Here is a 26,937-nt window from a genome sequence, read left to right on the forward strand (position 1 = left end):
ATTCTACTTTCACCACTACTCCTTGTAACTGCATTATTCCGCTGGGCTCCCTCCCATTCACACAAATGTACTCAGTCTTGCTCCTATTGACTTTCATTCCCCTGATCTCCAGAGCATATCTCCACCTCTCCAGATTAGACTCAACCTGCTCTCTACTCTCACTACAGATCACCAATGTTGATTCCTTGGGTAATCCACCTCCACCTTGAATGAGTCTGTAATTCCTACTGCACATCTCACCGCTGTCACGCTATTCTTGTATATGTCCTGCACTACTCTAACATACTGTACTTCTCTGCCACGCCAGACTTCCTCATACAATACCACAGCTCTTTTCTTGGCACACTATCATAAGCTTTTTCTAAGTCCACAACACACACAATGTAACTCTTTTGGCCTTCTCTGTACGTTCAACAGTATTCTCAGAGCAAAACATTGCATCTGTAGTGCTCTTTCTCAGCATGAAACATATTGCTGCTCACAGATCTCACCGTTTTCTAAACTGAGCTTCTGCTACTCTCTCCCATAACATCATGCTCGGCTGATCAACTTTATGCCTCGTAGTACTACAGCTCTGCATATCACCCTTGTTATTGAAAATAGGAACCAGCACACTTGGTCTCCACTCCTCAGGCATCCTTTCACTTTCCAAGATTTTATTAAACAACCTGGTTAGAAACTCCCACTGCCATCTCTCCTAGACATTTCATGCCTCCACTGGAATGTCATACTGGACCAACTGCCTTTCACTCTTCATCCTCTTCACAGCAGCCCTCCCTTTCTTACTAATCTCTTGTACTTTCTGGCTTACTCTTACCACATCATCCAGCCTTTTCTCTCGCTCATTTTCTTCATCATCAGCTCCTGAAAATATTCCCTCCACCTTCTCAAGACACTCCTCACTTGTCAGCACATTACCATGTGCATCTTTTATCACCCTAACCTGCTGCACATCCTTTCCAGCTCTGTCACTTTGTATGGCCAATAGTTACAAGTCCTTTTTTCCTTCCTTACGAATCAACTTCTTGTACAGCTTGCAATGTTCTTGTTCCTTCACTTTTGCTACTTCTCTTTTCGCCTTACACCGCATCTCCTTGTACTCCGTCTACTTTCTTCATTTTTCCGACTATCCCAAAACTTTTTTGCCAACCTCTTTCTCCTTATGCTTTCCTGGACCTTTTCATTGGACCACCAAGTCTCCTTGTCTTCCTTCCACTGTCCAGATGGTCACACCCAGTACTGTCCTAGCTGTTCTCCCTTACCAACTTTTCCCAAAATTGCTTCCCCTCCATCAGTGCTTCTCTCACCTGCTCGCTAAATTTCACCAAACAGTCTTCCTCCTTCAGCTTCCACCATCTTCTTCCACTCTCTCACTCTCTTCTTCTTCTTTACTCTAAATTCATCCTACAAACAACCATGCTATGCTGTCTAACGACACTCTCACCTGCCACCACCTTACAGTCTCTGATTTCCTTTAGCTTGCATTCCTATAAAGAATGTCGTCCACCTGTGTGCAACCTTCCTCCACTCTTATATGTTACCCTGTGCTCCCCCTTTTCTTAAAGTACGATTCACTACAGCCATTTCCATCCTTTTTCCAAAATCAACTACCATCTCTCCTTCCAATTCCTATCCTTGATACCATATCTACCCATACTTCCTCATCACCTCTGTTCCCTTCACCAACATGCCCATTGAAGTCTGCTCTATCACCACTCTTTTCATGGCTTGGGCACACTCTCCAGCACCTCATCTAACACACTCCAGAATCTTCTTCTCCTTCATCTCACAACCAACCTGTGGGGCATATGCACTGATGACCTATTCATCATCACCCCTTCAATTCCAACTTCACACTCATCACCCTGTCAGAACTCACTTAACCCTCCACATCACTTTTAACATACTCTTCCATTAAAATGACCCCCAACACAATTTCTATTCCTATCCTCACCATGGTACAACAACTTGAACCGACCCACGATGCTCCTGCTCTTACTTCCCTTCCACTTGGTCTCTTGCACACACATATGTCTACCAGTCTCCTCTCCATCATATCAGCCAGCTCCTCTCCCTTTACCAGTCACACTACCAACATTCAAAGTCCCCCACTCTCATTTCCACCCTTCTAGTTTCCCTCTTTTCCCGCTGTTTGTGGAAAACATTCTCCTCCTCTTCTTCATCTTTGCCCAACAGTAGCCCAATTTTTCACCAGCACCCTGTTGGGAAACAGCACCAGTGGCAGATGTTGTTAACCGGGCCTACAACCGATCCAGTATGGAAATTCAATTCTTAGTCTGCATAGTTGGGTGGCTTGTTTTACGCCGGATGCCCATCCTGACGCAACCTCATTTATCTGGGCTGGGACTGGCACTCCAGAATGTACTGGCTGCACACCATGTGGCTGAGTTATTACAACTTCATGGCAGGTTAAAAACAAAGGTGTTGTAGCATTCTGCATGCAGACTGGTTCATTCCCCTTTTTTCACCATGAACAAGCTCCAGAGTATTATCCAGTCTGCCTGAGTAAGTGATCAGCTTTCAAATGTCCTTCAAACAGGAGCTTTCAGTGACGTGGTTAAAAAAAATGTCACAGAAAAAGGCGAGTGGAATTGCTTCTGATTCTGCTCAGTCAGGCAAACATTTCCACAACCTGTCTTCTGAGAAGTGGAACTTGTGCTTTATATCATGCTGCTTTGTGTGCTGTGCTTCCTCCACCGCCGCTTTTTTCTCTCTGTGTGTGCAAAATGATTATTGGCTGGCTTTCACCTTTGTTCAGCACCTGCCATCTACAGTGAGAAATGTTAACACTCGTTAGTTCTCTCCACTGTTTGTGGTTAATGAGTGGTGCAGCAAAAATCACACAGACTGGCACTAATGGTGTATGAAAGGCTGAAAAGGGAGGGTGAGCACAAGCAAAAACAGACGATGTGGAGGAATCTGAATTGTTGATCGCTTGATTTTAATCTTCGTCTTATTATGATAGGACATTGGCTTCGTGATTAACATAGTTTCCTAACCAGCAAGAAGGTCCTGGGATCGCTTCCCGCCTGGTCCTGTGGCATTTTACAAGTTGTCCCTCTGGGTGATCTGGCATCCTTTCACTTCCAAAGATATGCAGGCTAGGTGAATTGGAAACTCAACTGACCTTTGGTGTGAGAGACTCTCTCTCTAAACATGGCCTGGACATCTAAACTCTGACAATGTCAGGCCCATGGTATGTGCAGTAACTGACGAAACTCTCTCAGAGAAGAGAAAGGGAACTGAATGTTGTGATCTATGGCATTAAGAAACACCTAGCTGTGAGTCTGAGGAGCAGATGTGAGAAGGACCGTACTCAATCATAATTTCATAATGGCCTAAAGTGCAACGTGATGAGATGGTGAGCATTCAGAGCATTCAGATTGGGCAAGCCTCGCGAACTAATGCGAATCCACGGCCCAATTAAGGTGTTCCTCAAGTCCAGTGTTGCCAAAAAGCGAGTACTTGAAAACATAGGACACTTGGCAAGCTACCAGATGACCATGTGTACAAATGCATATTTATTCGACCGACTGGACAAAAGTCCAGCGAGACGTTGACTACAAGTGACGCCAGAAATTTAAAGAGGCCATGGCAATGGTGAGCAGTCTACAGAACAGCCTATGGGACTGCACACGACCACAGGACCGCCAGGATGCCCGGAGTGGCCGATCCGGGAGGAAACGAGATGTGGCACCCACGTTCAGGGCCATAGTTCACCAATCGCTGCAGAGAGGAGGACTTGTTCGCACAGTAGACAGAACGCTCAAGAGAGGAGAACTCGTTTGACCAGTCAACAGAACGCTCACGACCGGGTTGTATCACCTGGTCCAGGTACCCTACCTGTAGACATTGCAATCCTGCCAGAATGATCGCTGACAACGTATCGATAATAGCATGTCTGACAGACCTGCAGAATAAGACTTACAAACTCCCTCTTGTCAGACCTTCTGGTGTTTTAATGCCAGGAGCATCAACAACAAACAAGATAAACTCCAGCAAATATTAACGAATGACTGCCCAGATGTTATCTGCATCTCAGAAACCTGGTTGCATGACCAGGCCCGCCTCACAGCTTTTAATGACTGTGGTAAATCTTCATATGTTTTTAGACAAGACTATGAAACCACTAGTGGAGGTGTTTTAATTGCTGTTTCAAATTTGCTTAATTCCAGTATTGTTTGTTCTCAATCATTTTGCACGAGTGAATGTGTGCTTGTTGATGTAAAAATGAAAGATTTCATTTTTCTGAGAATATTTAGTGTGTACAGACCACCTAACGCTGTTATAGAAGATTCTGTCAATTTAAATTTTATATTACAGCAGCTTGAAAATGTTAAACATTTTGATACACCTCAATGATAATGACTGGTGTAACCTTTGCTCTTGCTCTCATGTGCTAGAGGAATTTCTAGATCTTTGTCACAAATCTGGTGCAAGCTAATGTGTCAGTTTTCCTACCCGTAATGAGAATATGTTGGATCTTGTACTTTGCTCAGACCAAAACTTGATTCAGGAAATTTACTGCAGTGAACCTTTTTCTGTTAGTGATCACAGCAGTATCAGTTTAAAATGCAGCCTTTTGAGAAACAGATCAAAGATAGGGTCTTGAAACAATATTTTAAAAAGGCAGATTTTGTCCTGATTAATAGTTATCTTGCCACGTTAGATTGGGATAGTATCTATTCTAACTGCAACCATGCAGATGACTATTACAAAGCATTTAAGAAAGTTATTGATTTTGTAATACTGAACTTTGTTCACTTAACAACCGTTACCTCAAAAAAGTGTGCTTCTTGGTTTAATGACCAGCTAAAGCGCTTGAACAGAGTTAAGCAACGCCAGTGGCGTAGATATACTCACAACAAGAATATTGTGAAATCTGCAAAGTATCAAGAGAGCACCAAGCTGTTTAAATCTGAATTACTCCAGGCTAGGTGCAATTATGAGAAAAAACCTTTTTGATAACAAAAACAAGAATAGTAAAAAGTTTTACAACTATATTAAAAGGCAAACCATTGTATGTTCAGGCATTCCTTGTATTATAACAGATAGCTTTCTTGCTACTACTGACAAGGAGAAGGCTGATGTTTTCTCAGATTTCACAACAGTATTTGTTAAAGACAATAATGTCATGCCAGAGTTTAACCCAGGTTGTGATAACACACTGAAGTCATTCTTATGTGAAACCAGAACTATAATCAAAATTGTAAAGAAGTTAAAACTTTCATCTGCAACCAGGTCCAGACAAAATTACTGCATTCTTTTTAAAAATGTTATGCAAATATAGCAAACCCTCTCAATGTTTTGTAAAATAAATGTCTATCTGACGGTTTTGTTCCAAATGACTGGAAAACTGCTCATGTTATTCCAATATTTAAGAAAGGTGACCCGCAGCTACCGTCAAACTATCATTCAGTTAGTCTTACATCAATTCTCTGCAAAGTGTTCGAAAGTGTTGTACGTTGCAAATGTTAGATTACCTTTTTGAAAAAAAATACTATCCCTGTAAACCAACATGGTTTTTTTGTCTAGAAAAATCTACTGTCTCAAAATTTCATAGAGTGCCTTGACAGATGGACTAGAAATATGACAATGGTTATCAGATGGACATGATTTATCTAGACTACTCAAAATGTTTCGACTCAGTGGTACATAGCAAATTACTCTACAGAATTTCACAATATGGTATTATTGACAGTGCCTTTAAATGGATTGAAAGTTTTTAACACAAAAGGGTACAATATGTTAAAACAGGGAGCTGCTTGTCTTCTATATCTGATGTTCCACAGGGCACAGTGTTGGGCCCCTTGTTGTTTTTGTGTTTTTCCAGTCCATTTTTTAGACAGTTCACTCACCTGGCATAAATGTTTTATTATTGCTGTTAATAGCTCTCCCTGCATCCCACAATCAAGTTTTATGTCTCTTTTTTTTCAGGACAACCTGTGCTTTCAGAATATATATGCTTTGTTGTGTTTTTTAAGTGCAATAACGGTTTACAAACAAAAATAAGAAAAAAGTAAAGTGGAAACTAATTTTCCACACACATTTATTCAAAACACACAGCAAACTATAATAAACAACTGTTTTGACACGATATAAAGGTAATTTGAGGTTTTGTGTGAAAGACTGTACAACAAAAAGGTTCAAACAATAAACACTAATGCACATTTTGAACAATATATACAAAATGGTCTATGCGTTTTGTTGTCTTCATCTCAAAGCAATTTCTGTCTGCTATTACACAAAGGTTACAACACAAACTTTTACTTCTACTCTGTTTTGGACTGTTCTGTGCTGCTCTTAAAGCAGCTTTCATTCACAGTTGGCCCACTTTGGCTCCATTTCACTCTGAGGAGTGGCCCTCCCCCTCGCTCCATTGATATGGTAAACAAGTGCTTGACGCCGAGAAAGCAACAGAGTTATCAGTAACATTCACATGCAAACTAGTGGAGCAATCCTGATAGTTACACACTCTTTGTTTGAGCCTGTGAGATGGTCATCAGAGGCTCTCTGTCTGCTCCATCTGCTTTCACTGATCGTTGTGCATAATGGCGCAGGGCGCACTTAGTATGTACTAATACTATGTACTTACTGGAGCACCCAGGGGGCTATTCAAACGGGCCAACTAGTAACATATCACTCCTGAAAACAATCTTTGGCTTTTCACGTGAGGTAAATCTGCCCTACGATTGGATTTTGGAAAACCATGTGACAGTGAACCAATTCCGATTGGACACTCACATTGCGCACGTCATCACACAGCTTCAATGAGGAGCACAAAGATGGCCAATGGCTGGCTCAAAAGACTGCAGAGTTAACTTTTCAGCAAAAAAAAAGTAAGTTTCTATCTCATATCATTAAAAAGGTATTTATAATTTAGTAAAGCTTGGTCTTAGCCATCGTATACAGCGGTGTTGGCCCAAGAGTCATTTCCACATTAGAAATCTGTTTAATACATTTAAAGGTCATAAAGTAGACTTCTATGTTAGTATGTACAAAACCTATATTCGACCAATCCTTGAGTCCTCAAGCCAAGTCTGGTCACCTTATCTGAAAGGCAATATTGTTAAACTAGAATCAGTTCAAAGGTATTTTATGAGAAAACTTCCAGGTTTCTCAAATTGTCCATACCAGACCAGACTTGATCTACTTAAATTAGAAAGTCTTCAGTGCAGGATAATTAAAGCAGATTTATTATTGTACTATAAAGTTCTCAATAACCTTACATGCATTAATGTAAGGTTTACAGGCAGTTTACAATCATTTAATAGTAGTAGAGGCCACAACAAACACTTGTTTAACTATAATAGGAGAACTATTGCTAGAAAACATTTTTGGTGCAACAGAATAATGAAATATTGGAACAAACAGGATTCTAAAATTGTGAATAGTAAGTCAGTCAACCAGTTTAAACACTTCACGAAATCTGTCACTTTCAACACTGATGATTTATGTTAATTGTTACTGTATGTTATTAATTTCAAGGGGGAGTATACACATGTTCCTTACACCCCTGATTTTATGTTTTTATTGTTTTTATGAGAATAAACTTTTAATAAACTTTAAAGGTCTCCTAGGTCACACTCTCTGATGTGTGGCCTTGTGATACACTGGCATCCTGTCCAGGGTGTATACCTTGTCTCTTGTCCTAATCCTTCTGGGATAGGGCCCCCCCACCCCTCCCAATAATCTTTGATTGGAGTAAGTGTGTATAGAAAATTATTAATTATTATTGGGCAGCTGCCCTGCTTTGTGTCCACCTAATCCTGTCAGAGTTCAGAAGTGAAGCAGAATAGGTCCTGATATGTATTTGGCTGCAAGACCACCAGGGTTGGGAGGGTTACTTTAAAAATGTATTCCGATACAGTTACTAGTTACCTGTTGAAAAATGTAGTCAGTAACGTAATCCAAGTACCATAATATTAAAGTAATGTAATTTGATTACTTTCAATTACTTCTGGATTACTCCATTATCAGATATGGTAATACAGACAAAAGAAACTAAATATAAATAGTCTTGACCACATAGTACAGTTTATTAAGCAAAAATAAAACTGTTTCTTTTACATGGCATGCTCTGTTTTACTTCACATGATGAATTAAGAGCACCCTCAATATTGTATTAAACACACCCAGTGTTCACCTGCTAAATTTTCAACAAAAAAAAAGGTAAACAAATGACTTGACTCTTGACCAAACCACTCCAAAATTTAACCACATCTCGATATATAGCCAAGTAATATTCCTACCAAATTTAAATGACATGTATCCAGTTGTTTTTGAGTTATCTTGTCCACACACATACACACAGACACACACACACACACACACACACACACACACACACACACACACACACACACACACACAAACACACAAACATGACAGTGAAAACAATGGTGTTCTTTCCTGGCACGCAGTATAATAAATACTGTCTACATCTAACTCACCAATAAAGAAGTGCATGTAATGAAGGCAAACTGATTAATCATTTGTTATCTTTGATGCACCAGATCAATCCAAAAAGCAAGTTTGCTTTACATATACAGTTTTATGAAAAAGTTTGGGCACCCCTGATACTTTGCATTATTTTCCTTTATAAATCATTGGTTGCCTGGATCAATGATTAAATGCAGAGTGGTGCATACAGAGCAAAAAGAGAAAGAAACACTCAGTGCATCATGGGAATCCCCCAGCAGTCTAAGTCTATAGCAGCATAACTAAGGGATGGTTCAGGGTCACCTGATCCAGCCCTAGCTATAAGCTTTAGCAAAAAGGAAAGTTTTAAGCTTAATCTTAAAAGTAGAGAGGGTGTCTGTCACCCTGATCCGAATTGGGAGCTGGTTCCACAGGAGAGGAGCCTGAAAGCTGAAGGCTCTGCCTCCCATTCTACTCTTAAAAAATCCTAGGAACTACAAGTAAGCCTGCAGTCTGAGAGTGAAGCACTCTATTGGGGTGATATGGTACTATGAGGTCCCTAAGATAAGATGGGACCTGATTATTCAAAACCTTATAAGTAAGAAGAATTTTAAATTCTATTCTAGAATTAACAGGAAGCCAATGAAGAGAGGCCAATATGGGTGAAATATGCTCTCTCCTTCTAGTCCCCGTCAGTACTCTAGCTGCAGCATTTTGAATTAACTGAAGGCTTTTCAGGGAACTTTTAGGACAACCTGATAATAATGAATTACAATAGTCCAGCCTAGAGGAAATAAATGCATGAATTAGTTTTTCAGCATCACTCTGAGACAAGACCTTTCTAATTTTAGAGATATTGCGCAAATGCAAAAAAAGCAGTCCTACATATTTGCTTAATATGCGCATTGAAGGACATATCCTGATCAAAAATGACTCCAAGATTTCTCACAGTATTACTGGAGGTCAGGGTAATGCCATCCAGAGTAAGGATCTGGTCAGACACCATGTTTCTAAGATTTGTGGGGCCAAGTACAATAACGTCAGTTTTATCTGAATTTAAAAGCAGGAAATTAGAGGTCATCCATGTCTTTATGTCTGTAAGACATTCCTGCAGTTTAACTAATTGGTGTGTGTCCTCTGGCTTCATGGATATATAAAGTTGGGTATCATCTGCGTAACAATGAAAATTTAAGCAATGCTTTCTAATAATACTGCCTAAAGGAAGCATGTATAAAGTGAATAAAATTGGTCCTAGCACAGAACCTTGTGGAACTTCATAATTAACCTTAGTCTGTGAAGAAGACTCCCCATTTACATGAACAAATTGTAATCTATTAGATAAATATGATTTAAACCACCACAGCGCAGTGCCTTTAATACCTATGGCATGCTCTAATCTCTGTAATGAAATTTTATGGTCAACAGTATCAAAAGCAGCACTGAGGTCTAACAGGACAAGCATAGAGATGAGTCCACTTTCTGAGGCCATAAGAAGATCATTTGTAACCTTCACTAATGCTGTTTCTGTACTATGATGAATTCTAAAACCTGACTGAAACTCTTCAAATAGACCATTCCTCTGCAGATGGTCAGCTGTTTTACAACTACCCTTTCAAGAATTTTTGAGAGAAAAGGAAGGCTGGAGATTGGTCTATAATTTGTTAAGATAGCTGGGTCAAGTGATGGCTTTTTAAGTAATGGTTTAATTACTGCCACCTTAAAAGCCTGTGGTACATAGCCAACTAATAACGATCGATTGATCATATTTAAGATCGAAGCATTAATTAATGGTAGGGCTTCCTTGAGCAGCCTGGTAGGAATGGGGTCTAATATGTTGTGTGGGCCGCTGAAGAGGAGGTACTGCTGGCCCACCACCACCAGAGGGTGGCGCCGCCCCACAGGAGCAGCCTCGGTAACAGCTGTCACCCATCACCTGAGACAGCTGACGGCAATTATCACTGGGGTATATCAGCAGGACGGCATCTCCACCTCATCGCCGAGATATCGTTCTACCTGGAAGGTAATAATCTCAGCTGACTGCTTGACAGTAACCTTTGTGATTTTTGTGAGTGATTGCAGACTTTTTTTCCCCAACGAGAGGTGGAGGTAGCTTCCCTGCCGTACAGGTTGCTGGGTGCAAACGCGCCCACGTTAATTGTGTTCTTGTTCCTCGCCAGCAGTACCAGGTCCGACACGCGGAGGCAGTGGCCACCTGGGAGTTCGGAACTTGGCGGCTCCAGTATTCCTGGGGTCCTGTGGCGGAGGATACCGTGTGGTTCCGGTTCTACTTTGGAGAGGCGTCTCCTATCTTCGAGCCTGCCCACACGACACCTTCGTGAATTGAACTTTGTCCATTGTTGTAATTTGTTGTGTTTGTTGTGCACGTTCGCAACAGTAAAGTGTGTTATTTGACCTATTCCATTGTCCGTTCATTTGCGCCCCCTGTTGTGGGTCCGTGTTCCTACACTTTCCCAACATAATAGACATGTTGATGGTTTGGAGGAAGTAACTAATGAAAATAACTCAGACAGAACAATCAGAGAGAAAGAGTCTAACCAAATACCAGCATTACTGAAAGCAGCCAAAGATAACGATATGTCTTTGGGATGGTTATGAGTAATTTTTTCTCTAATAGTTAAAATTTTATTAGCAAAGAAAGTCATGAAATCATTACTAGTTAAAGTTAATGGAATACTCAGCTCAATAGAGCTCTGACTCTTTGTCAGCCTGGCTACAGTGCTGAAAAGAAACCTGGGGTTGTTCTTATTTTCTTTAATTAGTGATGAGTAGTAAGATGTCCTAGCTTTACGGAGGGCTTTTTTATAGAGCAACAGACTCTTTTTCCAGGCTAAGTGAAGATCTTCTAAATTAGTGAGATGCCATTTCCTCTCCAGCTTACGGGTTATCTGCTTTAAGCTACGAGTTATACCACGGAGTCAGGCACTTCTGATTTAAGGATCTCTTTTTCAGAGGAGCTACAGCATCCAAAGTTGTGCTCAATGAGGATGTAAAACTACTGACGAGATAATCTATCTCACTGACAGAGTTTAGGTAGCTACTCTGCACTGTGTTGGTATATGGCATTGGAGAACATAACAAAGAAGGAATCATAACCTTAAACCTAGTTACAGCGCTTTCCAAAAGACTAAGAAATTATCAGACAGAAGGGGGTTTTCAGGGAATACTGTTAAATCTTCAATTTCCATACCATAAGTCAGAACAAGATCTAAAGTATGGTTAAAGTGGTGGGTGGACTCATTTACATTTTGAGCGAAGACAATTGAGTCTAATAATAGATTAAATTATTGCAGTGAATGGTGTAAAATTATGGAACAACCTCAACAAAGAAATCAAAGAATCAAGGTCGTTCAGTTATTTAAAAAAACGTATTAAATTAGATGTATTAAGTAAGTATGAAACTATGAAATAAGTCAGTGAATAATACTTAAAATTGAAAGATTGTATTGTAAAAAGGGGCAGAAAATATAAGACTTGTTCTTCTCTCTGCTCCTTTTCATTCAAAGTCTTGTAAATTTCATGTCTGCTTTTCTGTCTTTTTCTTTTAAATGAATGAAATAAATAAAGAAAAAAATGCAGTGTTGAGGCTGTCATTCTCAGCATCAATGTGGATGTTAAAATCGCCCACTATAATTATCTTATCTGAGCTAAGCACTAAGTCAGACAAAAGGTCTGAAAATTCACAGAGAAACTCACAGTAACGACCAGGTGGACGATAGATAACAACAAATAAAACTGGTTTTTGGGACTTCCAATTTGGATGGACAAGACTAAGAGTCAAGCTTTCAAATGAATTAAAGCTCTGTCTGGGTTTTTGATTAATTAATAAGCTTGAGTGGAAGATTGCTGCTGCTCCTCCTCCTCGACCCGTGCTACGAGCATTCTGGCAGTTAGTGTGACTCGGGGTGTTGACTCATTTAAACTAACATATTCATCCTGCTGTAACCAGGTTTCTGTAAGGCAGAATAAATCAATATGTTGATCAATTATTATATCATTTACTAACAGGGACTTAGAAGAGAGAGACCTAATGTTTAATAGACCACATTTAACTGTTTTAGTCTGTGGTGCAGTTGAAGGTGCTATATTATTTTTTCTTTTTGAATTTTTATGCTTAAATAGATTTTTACTGGTTATTGGTCTAGGAGCAGGCACCATCTCTACGGGGATGGGGTATTGGGGGGATGGCAGGGGGAGAGAAGCTGTAGAGAGGTGTGTAAGACTACAACTCTGCTTCCTGGTCCCAACCCTGGATAGTCATGGTTTGGAGGGTTTAATAAAATTGGCCAGATTTCTAGAAATGAGAGATGCTCCATCCAAAGTGGGATGGATGCCGTCTCTCCTAACAACACCAGGTTTTCCCCAGAAGCTTTGCCAATTATCTATGAAGCCCACCTCATTTTTTGGACACCACTCAGACAGACAGCAATTCAAGGAGAACATGCGGCTAAACATGTCACTCCTGGTCCGATTGGGGAGGGGCCCAGAGAAAACTACAGAGTCCGACATTGTTTTTGCAAAGTTACACACCGATTCAATGTTAATTTTAGTGACCTCCGATTGGCATAACCAGGTGTCATTACTGCCAATGTGAATTACAATCTTACCAAATTTAAGCTTAGCCTTAGCCAGCAGTTTCAAATTTCCTTCAATGTCGCCTGCTCTGGCCCCCGGAAGACAATTGACTATGGTTGCTGGTGTCGCTAACTTTACATTTCTCAAAACAGAGTCGCCAATAACCAGAGTTTGTTCCTCGGTGGGTGTGTCGCTGAGTGGGGAAAAACGGTTAGAGATGTGAACGGGTTGGTGGTGTACAGGGTGCTTCTGTTTAGGACTACGCTTCCTCCTCACAGTCACCCAGCCGGCCTGCTTTCCCGGCTGCTCAGGATCTGCTGGGGGACAGCTAATGGCAGCTAAGCTACCTTGGTCTGCACCAACTACAGGGGCCTGGCTAGCTGTAGGATTTTCCAAGGTGCGGATCCGAGTCTCCAATTCGCCCAGCCTGGCCTCCAAAGCTACGAATAAGCTACACTTATTACAAGTACCATTACTGCTAAAGAAGACCGAGGAATAACTAAACATTTCACACCCAGAGCAAAAAAGTGCAGGAGAGACAGGAGAAGCCACCATGCTAAACTGGCTAAGAGGTAGTAGCTGCGCTAAGCTAGCGGATTCCTAAAAACACACAAAGTGAATAATGTGTAAATAATTTAGAGGTGATTCAACAGAGGGAGTGCTTTAGTTAAGGCACGTGAAGATTACACTGTGAAACAAATCATTATCTAGTTATCTAGATCAATCTAACTACACAGATTAAACAGCTAACAGATACAGCAAAACACTGCTGTGCTCTGGAACAGGAAGTGATACAATACCGCAGTGAGAGCCAACCACCAGTAGAGGCAAGCAAAGAGGAATGAGATTTATTGAGATTTAAGGTGGCCATTTGCAAATGTTTGCCCTTTTGCATCTCTTCTAATGAGTGGCAACATCGGAGCCTCTAAACAACTCTTAAATGACCTGAAAACAAAGACTGCTCAACATCATGGTTAAGGGGAAGGATACAAAAAGCTATCTCAGATTTCAGCTGTCAGTTTCCACTGTGAGGAACATAGTGAGGAAAAGGAAGACCACAGGCACAGTACTAGTTAAGGCCCAAAGTGGCAGACCAAGAAAAATCTCAGGTAAGCTGAAGTGAAGGATGGGGAGACCAGTCATAGTCAACCCACAGACCTGCTCCAAAGACCTGCAACATGATCTTGCAGATTTCAGATTTGAGATTTATTTATTTATTTGAAACAGGGACAGTGCACAATATACATTATCCTTAAATAAGAAAGATGCATTATGCCAGGTTGTAGCACACGTGCTAATTTCCACCTGTAGTCCCTAGACAGGCTGATGGAAAACAATTAAAAAGAGAAAATTTACATTACATTAGTACATTAAATTTTTTAAATTACAGACACTGTGTCCAAAGCACATGACATTAGATCACACTATGGTTACATGTCTGTCCCGAGAGCAACTAATTTTTAACCAGTCGTGAAAAGGTGTAAAAGTTTGTACAAGAAATAAGTTCAGTTGGTAACATATTCCACTGGCGCATGGCCACACAAGAGAACGTTGAGTGCCAAAAAGTTGTTCTACGTCTGGGAATCCTGCACTCGCCTCGACCCGTCGACCGAGTGGCTCGAGATGCTGTTTCCGAGTTCAAGGATATGAAAGTTTTTAACGGTGGAGCAGCAGTGCCATGAATGATTTAAAACAACAAACATAAATTTAAATACATGACTGAATTTTCAAAGCTCAGAATATTATACTTTGAGAGTATGTGACAATGATGAAATAAATGTTTTTTCTTATCATGAATCTTGAGAGAGCTTTTATAAAGAGACTGAAGAGGCCTAAGGGCAGTTTTGCACGCCTGTGACCAACTTGTCATACAGTAGCGAAAATGTGGTATAATTATTGCATCAAGATATACATTAGAAGCTTCGATGGTAAGAGAGTTTCGAATGTATCTATAATTTGACAAATTAAATTTTAAAGTGTTTGTTATCTTTTTAACATGTTTTTTAAAATTCAAATTTGAATCAAGTATTATACCCAGATATCTATATTGATCAACATTATGAATTTTCTGACCACCGATTAAAACTTCAGGACATTTCTGAAGTTTGTTTCGGTTTGTAAAAAACATAGATACCGTTTTTTCAATATTTAAAGTAAGGCAGGAAGTAGGAGGGCAAAGCTCTCGATTTACCGATCGAGCTACGTTCCGATCCTCACCTATGGTCATGAGATTTGGCTCATGACCGAAAGAACGAGATTGCGAGTACAAGCGGCCGAGATGAGTTTCCTCCGCAGGGTGGCTGGGTGCTCCCTTAGAGATAGGGTGAGGAGCTCGGTCACTCGGGAGGAGCTCGAAGTCGAGCCGCTGCTCCTCCACATCGAAAGGAGTCAGTTGAGGTGGCTCGGGCATCTTTTCCGGATGCCCCCTGGACGCCTCGCTGGAGAGGTGTTCCAGGCATGTCCCACTGGGAGGAGGCCCCGGGGAAGACCCAGGACACGCTGGAGGGACTACATCTGTTGTGTGGGCCGCCAGAAGAGGAGGTACTGCTGGCCCACCACCACCAGATGGCGCCCTGCTTGGAGTGCGGGCTTCAAGCACGAGAGGGCGTCGGAGCAACGGAGAGTGACAGCTATCATTCATCATCTGCACCAGCTGTCACTCATTCACCACATCACCATAAAAGCCGGACTACAACTCCACCTCCCCACCGAGAAATCAGCAACCAAGAGGTAATCTTCTCTGTGGTAAATTTCTCTGCTAACGTAACTCTTCCTTGCAGCCGCTTGCCCTGTGGTGTTCTTATCGGAGCTGGAGAAGGGCGTGACCGCGACGACTTCGCATCATGCTCCGTAGCAGATAAGTGGTTACACAGGAGCTGCACGAGTGTGTGATTGGAGGTGGAGGTGCTCCCTCCTTGGAGAACATTGACTGTGAGTGGACTACTGAGTGTGCGGATTCACACTCACCTGGATTTTCTCTGTTCTCTGCCAGCAGTACCAGGGTCGACAGCCAAAGGCAGAGGCCACCTGGGGACTCGGGACTTGGTGGCTCCGGTGTTCTTCAGGCCCGCTGGTGGTAGAAGCTGTGTGGGAATCAGCTCTTCTCTCACCAGAGGTCTTCTATCTTCGAGCCTGCCCACACGTCACCTGGTGTATCACTGGCAGTCCATATCTCTGTCTGTATTCCGTTGTGTGTTTCCACAACATTAAATTGTTACTGGTTGGCTTATCCATTGTCCGTTCCTTAGCGCCCCCTGTTGTGGGTCCGTATCATGACACCTTCCCAACAACATCTCTCGGCTGGCTTGGGAACGCCTTGGGGTTCCCCCGGAGGAGCTGGAGGAGGTGTGTGTGGATCGGGAGGTCTGGGCGGCTTTGCTTGAGCTGCTGCCCCCGTGACCCGACTCCGGATAAAGCGGAAGAAAATGGATGGATGGATGGATGGATGGATGGATGGATGGATGGATGGATGGATGGATGGATGGATGGATGGATGGATGGATGGATGGATGGATGGATGGATGGATGGCAGGAATTTTTTAACCAATGAGAAACCAACTTCATCTCTCTTGTTAGTTTTTGAGCTACCTCCTCCACGGTTTTTCCATGGGTATACACTACATTGTCATCAGCATACGTAATTGTTTTAACATTGCAGACAGATGGAAGATCATTATTATAAAGTGTGAACAACAGTGGCCCTAAAATAGAGTCCTGAGGCACACCTAGTCTGCATAGTCTTAAAGGGGATGTTACTTCACCCATAGTTACACACTGCTGCCTGTCACTGAGGTACAATCTTATCCAATGAACTGTACTGGTATGAAAACTGAATTTAGTTAATTTGTTAAGAAGAAGTTCATGGTTAACGGTGTCAAAAGCCTTCCTCAAGTCCAGAAAGACTGCTCCTACCACTCCTCCCATATCCAAACTGGATTTTATTTCTTCTAAAAAATAACAGCATGCAGTCTCAGGTGAGTAGTGTTTTCTAAAACCAAACTGAATAGGATGTAAAGCCTCAACAGACTCGAGATGTTCCATCAACTGCATTGCTACAACCTTTTCAAAGACTTTGGAGATGGTTGGAAGGATACTGATAGGCCTATAGTTGGAGACTTGGAGCTTGTCTCCAGACTTCAATCAATCAATCAATTTTTTTATATAGCGCCAAATCACAACAAACAGTTGCCCCAAGGCGCTTTATATTGTAAGGCAAGGCCATACAATAATTATGTAAAACCCCAACGGTCAAAACGACCCCCTGTGAGCAAGCACTTGGCTACAGTGGGAAGGAAAAACTCCCTTTTAACAGGAAGAAACCTCCAGCAGAACCAGGCTCAGGGAGGGGCAGTCTTCTGCTGGGACTGGTTGGGGCTGAGGGAGAGAACCAGGAAAAAGACATGCTGTGGAGGGGAGCAGAGATCGATCACTAATGATTAAATGCAGAGTGGTGCATACAGAGCAAAAAGAGAAAGAAACAGTGCATCATGGGAACCCCCCAGCAGTCTATGTCTATAGCAGCATAACTAAGGAATGGTTCAGGGTCACCTGATCCAGCCCTAACTATAAGCTTTAGCAAAAAGGAAAGTTTTAAGCCTAATCTTAAAAGCAGAGAGGGTGTCTGTCTCCCTGATCTGAATTGGGAGCTGGTTCCACAGGAGAGGAGCCTGAAAGCTGAAGGCTCTGCCTCCCATTCTACTCTTACAAACCCTAGGAACTACAAGTAAGCCTGCAGTCTGAGAGCGAAGCGCTCTATTGGGGTGATATGGTACTACGAGGTCCCTAAGATAAGATGGGACCTGATTATTCAAAACCTTATAAGTAAGAAGAAGAATTTTAAATTCTATTCTAGAATTAACAGGAAGCCAATGAAGAGAGGCCAATATGGGTGAGATATGCTCTCTCCTTCTAGTCCCCGTCAGTACTCTAGCTGCAGCATTTTGAATTAACTGAAGGCTTTTTAGGGAACTTTTAGGACAACCTGATAATAATGAATTACAATAGTCCAGCCTAGAGGAAATAAATGCATGAATTAGTTTTTCAGCATCACTCTGAGACAAGACCTTTCTGATTTTAGAGATATTGTGTAAATGCAAAAAAGCAGTCCTACATATTTGTTTAATATGCGCTTTGAATGACATATCCTGATCAAAAATGACTCCAAGATTTCTCACAGTATTACTAGAGGTCAGGGTAATGCCATCCACAGTAAGGATCTGGTTAGACACCATGTTTCTAAGATTTGTGGGGCCAAGTACAATAACTTCAGTTTTATCTGAGTTTAAAAGCAGGAAATTAGAGGTCATCCATGTCTTTATGTCTGTAAGACAATCCTGCAGTTTAGCTAATTGGTGTGTGTCCTCTGGCTTCATGGATAGATAAAGCTGGGTATCATCTGCGTAACAATGAAAATTTAAGCAATACCGTCTAATAATACTGCCTAAGGGAAGCATGTATAAAGTGAATAAAATTGGTCCTAGCACAGAACCTTGTGGAACTACATAATTAACTTTAGTCTGTGAAGAAGATTCCCCATTTACATGAACAAATTGTAATCTATTAGACAAATATGATTCAAACCACCGCAGCGCAGTGCCTTTAATACCTATGGCATGCTCTAATCTCTGACTTGAAGACAGGCTTAACCACAGCTGTTTTTAAAACCGTGGGGAAGGTGTTTTCACTTATTGACTGATTTATCACTTTTGTTAAAACTGGGGTTAGAGTTTCTTTGTGTTCCTTGAAGAAAGCGGTGTCAATACCAAAGACGTCCTTAGTTTTACTCTTGTTTAGTTGTGAAATAACTTTAGAAACATTTTCTTCCACAATATTACACAATTTAAAAGTCATTACAATCATTTTCAAATTTCAAGGAACAATAATAATTAGAAAAATTGTCTGCCAATTTCAGAACAGAATCAAGAAAATAATCATTAAAGTATATTGCCAATTCAGCATTATCATTGTTAATTACTCCATTTTTTTCGAGTTGTAATTTTTCACAATTTGTTTTTTCTCTTCCCAATAATTTGTCCATACTCCTCCAGAGTTGTTTACTGTTCCCTTTTGCCTCTTTAATCAGATTTAATAAGAAATTTCTCTTTGCCTTTCTAAGGTGCATGGTAACTTTATTTCACAAACTTTTAAAAATGCAATGATCAGTGATTAATTTTGTTTTGAGAAAATGTTTAAGAGCCATATCCCTCTGTTTCATTAGATCCCAGAGAGAGCTATTAAACCATGGCAGTTGCTTTTTCTTTGGTTTTCTCTGCTTCAGTTCAGTATATTTAGCAACTGTCTCCTTTATAGCTAAAATTATATTACTGCATGAGCGATCACAACATTCATTATCAATTTTACAGCACCAGTCTATTTCTTTTATTTCTTTCTCCTGAGGAGTTTGATTTTTACATTGATTTTTAATATTTTTATTTCTGTTTCGTAATTTATTCAATTTTCTTGCAACAAGGGTTAAATTATGATAAGACAGCCCAGTTATTAGGTTGTATATTTTCGTTATTCTGTCTGGTTTATTAGTAAATATTAGGTCAATCAAAGTTTGAGAGTTCTTAGTTAATCTGGTGGGCTTATTTATCAATTGTGACATTTGTACTGAATTTGCAATGTCTTTAAGCTTTTTTTTCTTTACTTTATCCAACCAATTGACATTAAAATCCCCCATTAGTAAAATTTCTTTCCTTTCATATTTCTTAAGTATTTCAGTTAAACCAGTATAAAAGTCATCTTTTACATTTGGAGGACGATAAACAGCAAGAATGATAAAAGACATCTGAGGTGATAGAGTTACTGTAACACCAACACATTCCATGTACTGGAATGTCTATTGCATGACTGTCAATGCTGTCTTTCACGTAGATCAGAACCCCGCCCCCTTTCCCCTTCCCTCTGTCCCGTCTATAAACTTTATATCCAGAAATTGTAAACGCGGATAAAGGAGTTGTGGGTGTCAACCAAGTTTCCGTAAGACAGAGGTAATCCAGATTTGAGTCCGTAAGTAAATGTTCCATTTGCTCCGTTTTCAAAAACACGCTACGTATGTTTATGTGTCCACCAAATATTCCTTTCGGTTTGGTCCTTGTATTCCATAAAACAGATGCATGGTTTACAGTTTGAAAGAGTTTTGTGTTGCATTGTTTAGATGCAACAACAGCCTGTAGAGAATCTAATATATACTTATCACATGCTCTTGTGTTTGTCGCTTTTGGCACACAGTTTGCTGAGATGTTACCTTGTAGCAAAGTGGAAGCGTGTGCAGTGCAGTTGTCTGGTGCTGGCATGGCTGTGTTCATCGGTGGTCGATGTGGGACCACAGGGGTGGGATTTACGTGAACATCTCCGCAAAGAAGTAGAATTATGCAGAGAAGAATAGCACGTCCCCTCCGAACTGTCGCCACTCTCCGTGCGTGTCGTTTGTGAACATATCTGCGGGCAACTGCTCTTCCGTCATCCAGCACAGTGGAGTAGATGACAAACTGACTCTAGGAGTCCAGGGGGGCAGCCAGTGTCTTTGGCATGCCGTCACATGAGACTGAGGGTGCACCGGCCGCATAGTGATAGATAGTGTCTCTGTGCATCTTTCAACTATACAGCGTATTTTGCACAAAGAGATGCTGTATGATGCTGTAATGCAGAGGACGCCTTATCTGTGTACACGCCACAAACAGAGTCGCTTGAGGTATGCTAAAGCACATTTGGACAAGCCAGCTTCATTTTGCAATAAGGTGCTGTGGACTGATAAAAATAAAATTGAGTTATTTGGACATAACAAGGGGTGGTATGCATGGTTGAAAAAGAACACAACATTCCAAGAAAAGCACTTGCTCCCTACAGTAAAATTTCTAGGTGGTTCCATCATTCTGTGGGGCTGTGTGGCCAGTGCAGGTACTGGGAATCTTGTTAAAGTTGAGAGTCACATGGATTCCAGTCAATATCTGCAAATTCCTGAAAACAATGTTCAAGAATCAATGACAAAGTTGAAGTTGCGCCGGGGCTGTATCATTCAACAAGACAATGACCCTAAACTCTGGTCAAAATCTACTAAGGCATTCATCTCAGTGTACATTCATTCTTTCATTTCTGTAAATGGCGATCCTGTGGTTGAACCATTTGGACACACTTGACACACTTCCTGTGACTTCCTGTTCCGGAGCACAGCGGTGTTCTGCTGTATCTGTTAGCTGTTTGAACTGAGCTGTTTGAGTTCTTTGAATTAACAGTCTTTTTCAAGACTTTTTTACTTTTTACTTTTTTTTTTTTTACTTTTTCACCGTGCTCCAACGCCTAAAGAAGACCTCTAACGGTCGAAACATCGCGACGGAGCACTTTTATCAGCTAACTTTCATCAGCGTTGGCAAGCTAACTAGCTTGCTAACGCTTTCGTTTTTATTTTTATTTTATTTTTTAGCACTGTTGTCGTGCTGCTCCACAGCCTGTCTAGTGGATTTTTATTTTATTTTAGCGCTGTTGTCGTGCGTTACCTGTGCTGCTCCACAGCCTGCCTAGTGGATTTTTATTTTATTTTAGCACTGTTGTCGTGTGTTACCTGTGCTGCTCCACAGCCTGCCCAGTGGATTTTTATTTTATTTTTTAGCACTGTTGTCGTGCGTTACCTGTGCTGCTCCACAGCCTGTTCAGTGGATTTTTATTTTATTTTTTAGCACTGTTGTCGTGTGTTACCTGTGCTGCTCCACAGCCTGTCCAGTGGATTTTTATTTTATTTTTTAGCACTGTTGTCGTGTGTTACCTGTGCTGCTCCACAGCCTGTTCTGTGGATTTTTATTTTATTTTTTAGCACTGTTGTCGTGCGTTACCTGTGCTGCTCCACAGCCTGTCCAGTGGATTTTTATTTTATTTTTTAGCACTGTTGTCGTGTGTTACCTGTGCTGCTCCACAGCCTGTTCAGTGGATTTTTATTTTATTTTTTAGCACTGTTGTCGTGCGTTACCTGTGCTGCTCCACAGCCTGCCTAGTGGATTTTTATTTTATTTTAGCACTGTTGTCGTGTGTTACCTGTGCTGCTCCACAGCCTGTCCAGTGGATTTTTATTTTATTTTTTACCACCGTTGTCGTGCGTTACCTGTGCTGCTCCACAGCCTGTCTAGTGGATTTTTATTTTTTTTTTTTACCACCGTTGTCGTGCGTTACCTGTGCTGCTCCACAGCCTGTCTAGTGGATTTTTATTTTATTTTTTTTACCACTGTTGTCGTGCGTTACCTGTGCTGCTCCACAGCCTGTCTAGTGGATTTTTATTTTGTTTTTTGCCACCGTTGTCGTGCGTTGCCTGTGCTGCTCCGCAGCCTGTCTAGTGGATTTTTATTTTGTTTTTTGCCACCGTTGTCGTGCGTTGCCTGTGCTGCTCCGCAGCCTGTCTAGTGGATTTTTATTTTATTTTTTGCCGCCGTTGTCGTGCGTTACCTGTGCTGCTCCGCAGCCTGTCTAGTGGATTTTTATTTTATTTTCTACCACTGTTGTCGTGCGTTACCTGTGCTGCTCCACAGCCTGTCTAGTGGATTTTTATTTTATTTTTGCACCGTTGTCGTGCGTTACTTGTGCTGCTTCATGGCCTGTCTGGTGCCTTAACTAAAGCACTCCTTCTGCTGAATCACCTCTAAATTATTTACACATTATTCACTTTGCGTGTTTTTAGGAATCCACTAGGTTGCGTAGCTACTAGCTTTTAGCCGATTTAGCATGGCGGCTTCTCCTGTCTCTCCCGCACTTTTCTGCTCTGGTTGTGAAATGTTTAGTTGTTCCTCGGCCTCCTTTAGCAGTAACGGTACTTGTAATAAGTGCAGCTTATTCGTAGCTTTGGAGGCCAGGCTGGGCGAATTGGAGACTCGGCTCCGCACCGTGGAAAATTCTACAGCTAACCAGGCCCCTGTAGTCGGTGCGGACCAAGGTGGCTTAGCCACCGTTAGTTCCCCCCTGGCGGATCCCGGGCAGTCGGGAAAGCAGGCCGACTGGGTGACTGTGAGGAGGAAGCACCGTCAACCCGTGCACATCTCTAACCGTTTTTCCCCACTCGACGATACACTCGCCGAGGATCAAACTCTGGTTATAGGCGACTCTGTTTTGAGAAATGTGAAGTTAGCGACACCAGCAACCATTGTCAATTGTCTTCCGGGGGCCAGAGCAGGCGACATTGAAGGAAATTTGAAATTGCTGGCTAAGGCTAAGCGTAAATTTGGTAAGATTGTAATTCACGTCGGCAGTAATGACACTCGGTTACGCCAATCGGAGGTCACTAAAATTAACATTAAATCGGTGTGTAACTTTGCAAAAACAATGTCGGACTCTGTTGTTTTCTCTGGGCCCCTCCCCAATCAGACCGGGAGTGACATGTTTAGCCGCATGTTCTCCTTGAATTGCTGGCTGTCTGAGTGGTGTCCAAAAAATGAGGTGGGCTTCATTGATAATTGGCAAAGCTTCTGGGGAAAACCTGGTCTTGTTAGGAGAGACGGCATCCATCCCACTTTAGATGGAGCAGCTCTCATTTCTAGAAATCTGGCCAATTTTCTTGGATCCTCCAAACTGTGACTGTCTAGCGTTGGGACCAGGAGGCAGAGCTGTGGTCTTATACACCTCTCTGCAGCTTCTCTCCCCCTGCCATCCCCTCATTACCCCATCCCCGTACAGACGGTGCCTGCTTCCAGACCACCAATAACCAGCAAAAATCTATTTAAGCAAAAAAATTCAAAAAGAAAAAATAATATAGCACCTTCAACTGCACCACAGACTAAAACAGTTAAATGTGGTCTATTAAACATTAGGTCTCTCTCTTCTAAGTCCCTGTTGGTAAATGATATAATAATTGATCAACGTATTGATTTATTCTGCCTAACAGAAACCTGGTTACAGCAGGATGAATATGTTAGTTTAAATGAGTCAACACCCCCGAGTCACACTAACTGTCAGAATGCTCGTAGTACGGGCCGGGGCGGAGGATTAGCAGCAATCTTCCATTCCAGGTTATTAATTAATCAAAAACCTAGACAGAGCTTTAATTCATTTGAAAGCTTGTCTCTTAGTCTTTTCCATCCAAATTGGAAGTCCCAAAAACCAGTTTTATTTGTTATTATCTATCGTCCACCTGGTCGTTACTGTGAGTTTCTCTGTGAATTTTCAGACCTTCTGTCTGACTTAGTGCTTAGCTCAGATAAGATACTTATAGTGGGCGATTTTAACATCCACACAGATGCTGAGAATGACAGCCTCAACACTGCATTTAATCTATTATTAGACTCTATTGGCTTTGCTCAAAAAGTAAATGAGTCCACCCACCACTTTAATCATATCTTAGATCTTGTTTTGACTTATGGTATGGAAATAGAAGACTTAACAGTATTCCCTGAAAACTCCCTTCTGTCTGATCATTTTTTAATAACATTTACATTTACCCTGATGGACTACCCTGCAGTGGGGAATAAGTTTCATTACACTAGAAGTCTTTCAGAAAGCGCTGTAACTAGGTTTAAGGATATGATTCCTTCTTTATGTTCTCTATTGTCATATACCAACACAGAGCAGAGTAGCTACCTAAACTCTGTAAGGGAGTTAGAGTATCTCGTCAATAGTTTTACATCCTCATTGAAGACAACTTTGGATGCTGTAGCTCCTCTGAAAAAGAGAGCTTTAAATCAGAAGTGTCTGACTCCGTGGTATAACTCACAAACTCGTAGCTTAAAGCAGATAACCCGTAAGTTGGAGAGGAAATGGCGTCTCACTAATTTAGAAGATCTTCACTTAGCCTGGAAAAAGAGTTTGTTGCTCTATAAAAAAGCCCTCCGTAAAGCTAGGACATCTTTCTACTCATCACTAATTGAAGAAAATAAGAACAACCTCAGGTTTCTTTTCAGCACTGTAGCCAGGCTGACAAAGAGTCAGAGCTCTATTGAGCTGAGTATTCCATTAACTTTAACTAGTAATGACTTCATGACTTTCTTTGCTAACAAAATTTTGACTATTAGAGAAAAAATTACTCATAACCATCCCAAAGATGTATCGTTATCTTTGGCTGCTTTCAGTGATGCCGGTATTTGGTTAGACTCTTTCTCTCCGATTGTTCTGTCTGAGTTATTTTCATTAGTTACTTCATCCAAACCATCAACATGTTTATTAGACCCCATTCCTGCCAGGCTGCTCAAGGAAGTCCTACCATTATTTAATGCTTCAATCTTAAATATGATCAACTTATCTTTGTTAGTTGGCTATGTACCACAGGCTTTTAAGGTGGCAGTAATTAAACCATTACTTAAAAAGCCATCACTTGACCCAGCTATTTTAGCTAATTATAGGCCAATCTCCAACCTTCCTTTTCTCTCAAAGATTCTTGAGAGGGTAGTTGTAAAACAGCTAACTGATCACCTGCAGAGGAATGGTCTATTTGAAGAGGTTCAGTCAGGTTTTAGAATTCATCATAGTACAGAAACAGCATTAGTGAAGGTTACAAATGATCTTCTTATGGCTTCGGACAGTGGACTTATCTCTGTGCTTGTTCTGTTGGACCTCAGTGCTGCTTTTGATACTGTTGACCATAAAATTTTATTACAGAGATTAGAGCATGTCATAGGTATTAAAGGCACTGCGCTGCGGTGGTTTGAATCATATTTGTCTAATAGATTACAGTTTGTTCATGTAAATGGGGAATCTTCTTCACAGACTAAAGTTAATTATGGAGTTCCACAAGGTTCTGTGCTAGGACCAATTTTATTCACTTTATACATGCTTCCCTTAGGCAGTATTATTAGACGGTATTGCTTAAATTTTCATTGTTACGCAGATGATACCCAGCTTTATCTATCCATGAAGCCAGAGGACACACACCAATTAGCTAAACTGCAGGATTGTCTTACAGACATAAAGACATGGATGACCTCTAATTTCCTGCTTTTAAACTCAGATAAAACTGAAGTTATTGTACTTGGCCCCACAAATCTTAGAAGCATGGTGTCTAACCAGATCTTTACTCTGGATGGCATTTCCCTGACCTCTAGTAATACTGTGAGAAATCTTGGAGTCATTTTTGATCAGGATATGTCATTCAAAGCGCATATTAAACAAATATGTAGGACTGCCTTTTTGCATTTACGCAATATCTCTAAAATCAGAAAGGTCTTGTCTCAGAGTGATGCTGAAAAACTAATTCATGCATTTATTTCCTCTAGGCTGGACTATTGTAATTCTTTATTATCAGGTTGTCCTAAAAGTTCCCTAAAAAGCCTTCAGTTAATTCAAAATGCTGCAGCTAGAGTACTGACGGGGACTAGCAGGAGAGAGCATATCTCACCCGTGTTGGCCTCTCTTCATTGGCTTCCTGTTAATTCTAGAATAGAATTTAAAATTCTTCTTCTTACTTATAAGGTTTTGAATAATCAGGTCCCATCTTATCTTAGGGACCTCGTAGTACCATATCACCCTAATAGAGCGCTTCGCTCTCAGACTGCAGGCTTACTTGTAGTTCCTAGGGTTTGTAAGAGTAGAATGGGAGGCAGAGCCTTCAACTTTCAGGCTCCTCTCCTGTGGAACCAGCTCCCAATTCAGATCAGGGAGACAGATACCCTCTCTACTTTTAAGATTAGGCTTAAAACTTTCCTTTTCGCTAAGGCTTATAGTTAGGGCTGGATCGGGTGACCCTGGACTATCCCTTGGTTATGCTGCTTTAGACGTAGACTGTGGGGGGGTTCCCATGATGCACTGTTTCTTTCTCTTTTTGCTCTGTATGCATCACTCCGCATTTAATCATTAGTGATCGATCTCTGCCCCCCTCCACAGCATGTCTTTTTCCTTGTTCTTTCCCTCAGCCCCAACCAGTCTCAGCAGAAGACTGCCCCTCCCTGAGCCTGGTTCTGCTGGAGGTTTCTTCCTGTTAAGAGGGAGTTTTTC

At 41.3% G+C, this 26,937-nt stretch overlaps 1 long non-coding RNA gene across 1 annotated transcript; it reads left to right on the forward strand.

The window, feature by feature from the left end:
- The first annotated feature begins 201 nt into the window (after positions 1 to 201).
- Positions 202 to 17,032, forward strand: LOC117509176. The gene is made up of 3 exons (XR_004560290.1): positions 202 to 287; positions 6,150 to 6,152; positions 17,018 to 17,032. It is a non-coding gene; the product is annotated as an uncharacterized LOC117509176 (long non-coding RNA).
- The last annotated feature ends 9,905 nt before the right edge of the window (positions 17,033 to 26,937 follow it).

This window comes from Thalassophryne amazonica, chromosome 4 (genome assembly GCF_902500255.1).
Source record: "Thalassophryne amazonica chromosome 4, fThaAma1.1, whole genome shotgun sequence".
NCBI lineage: Eukaryota > Metazoa > Chordata > Actinopteri > Batrachoidiformes > Batrachoididae > Thalassophryne > Thalassophryne amazonica.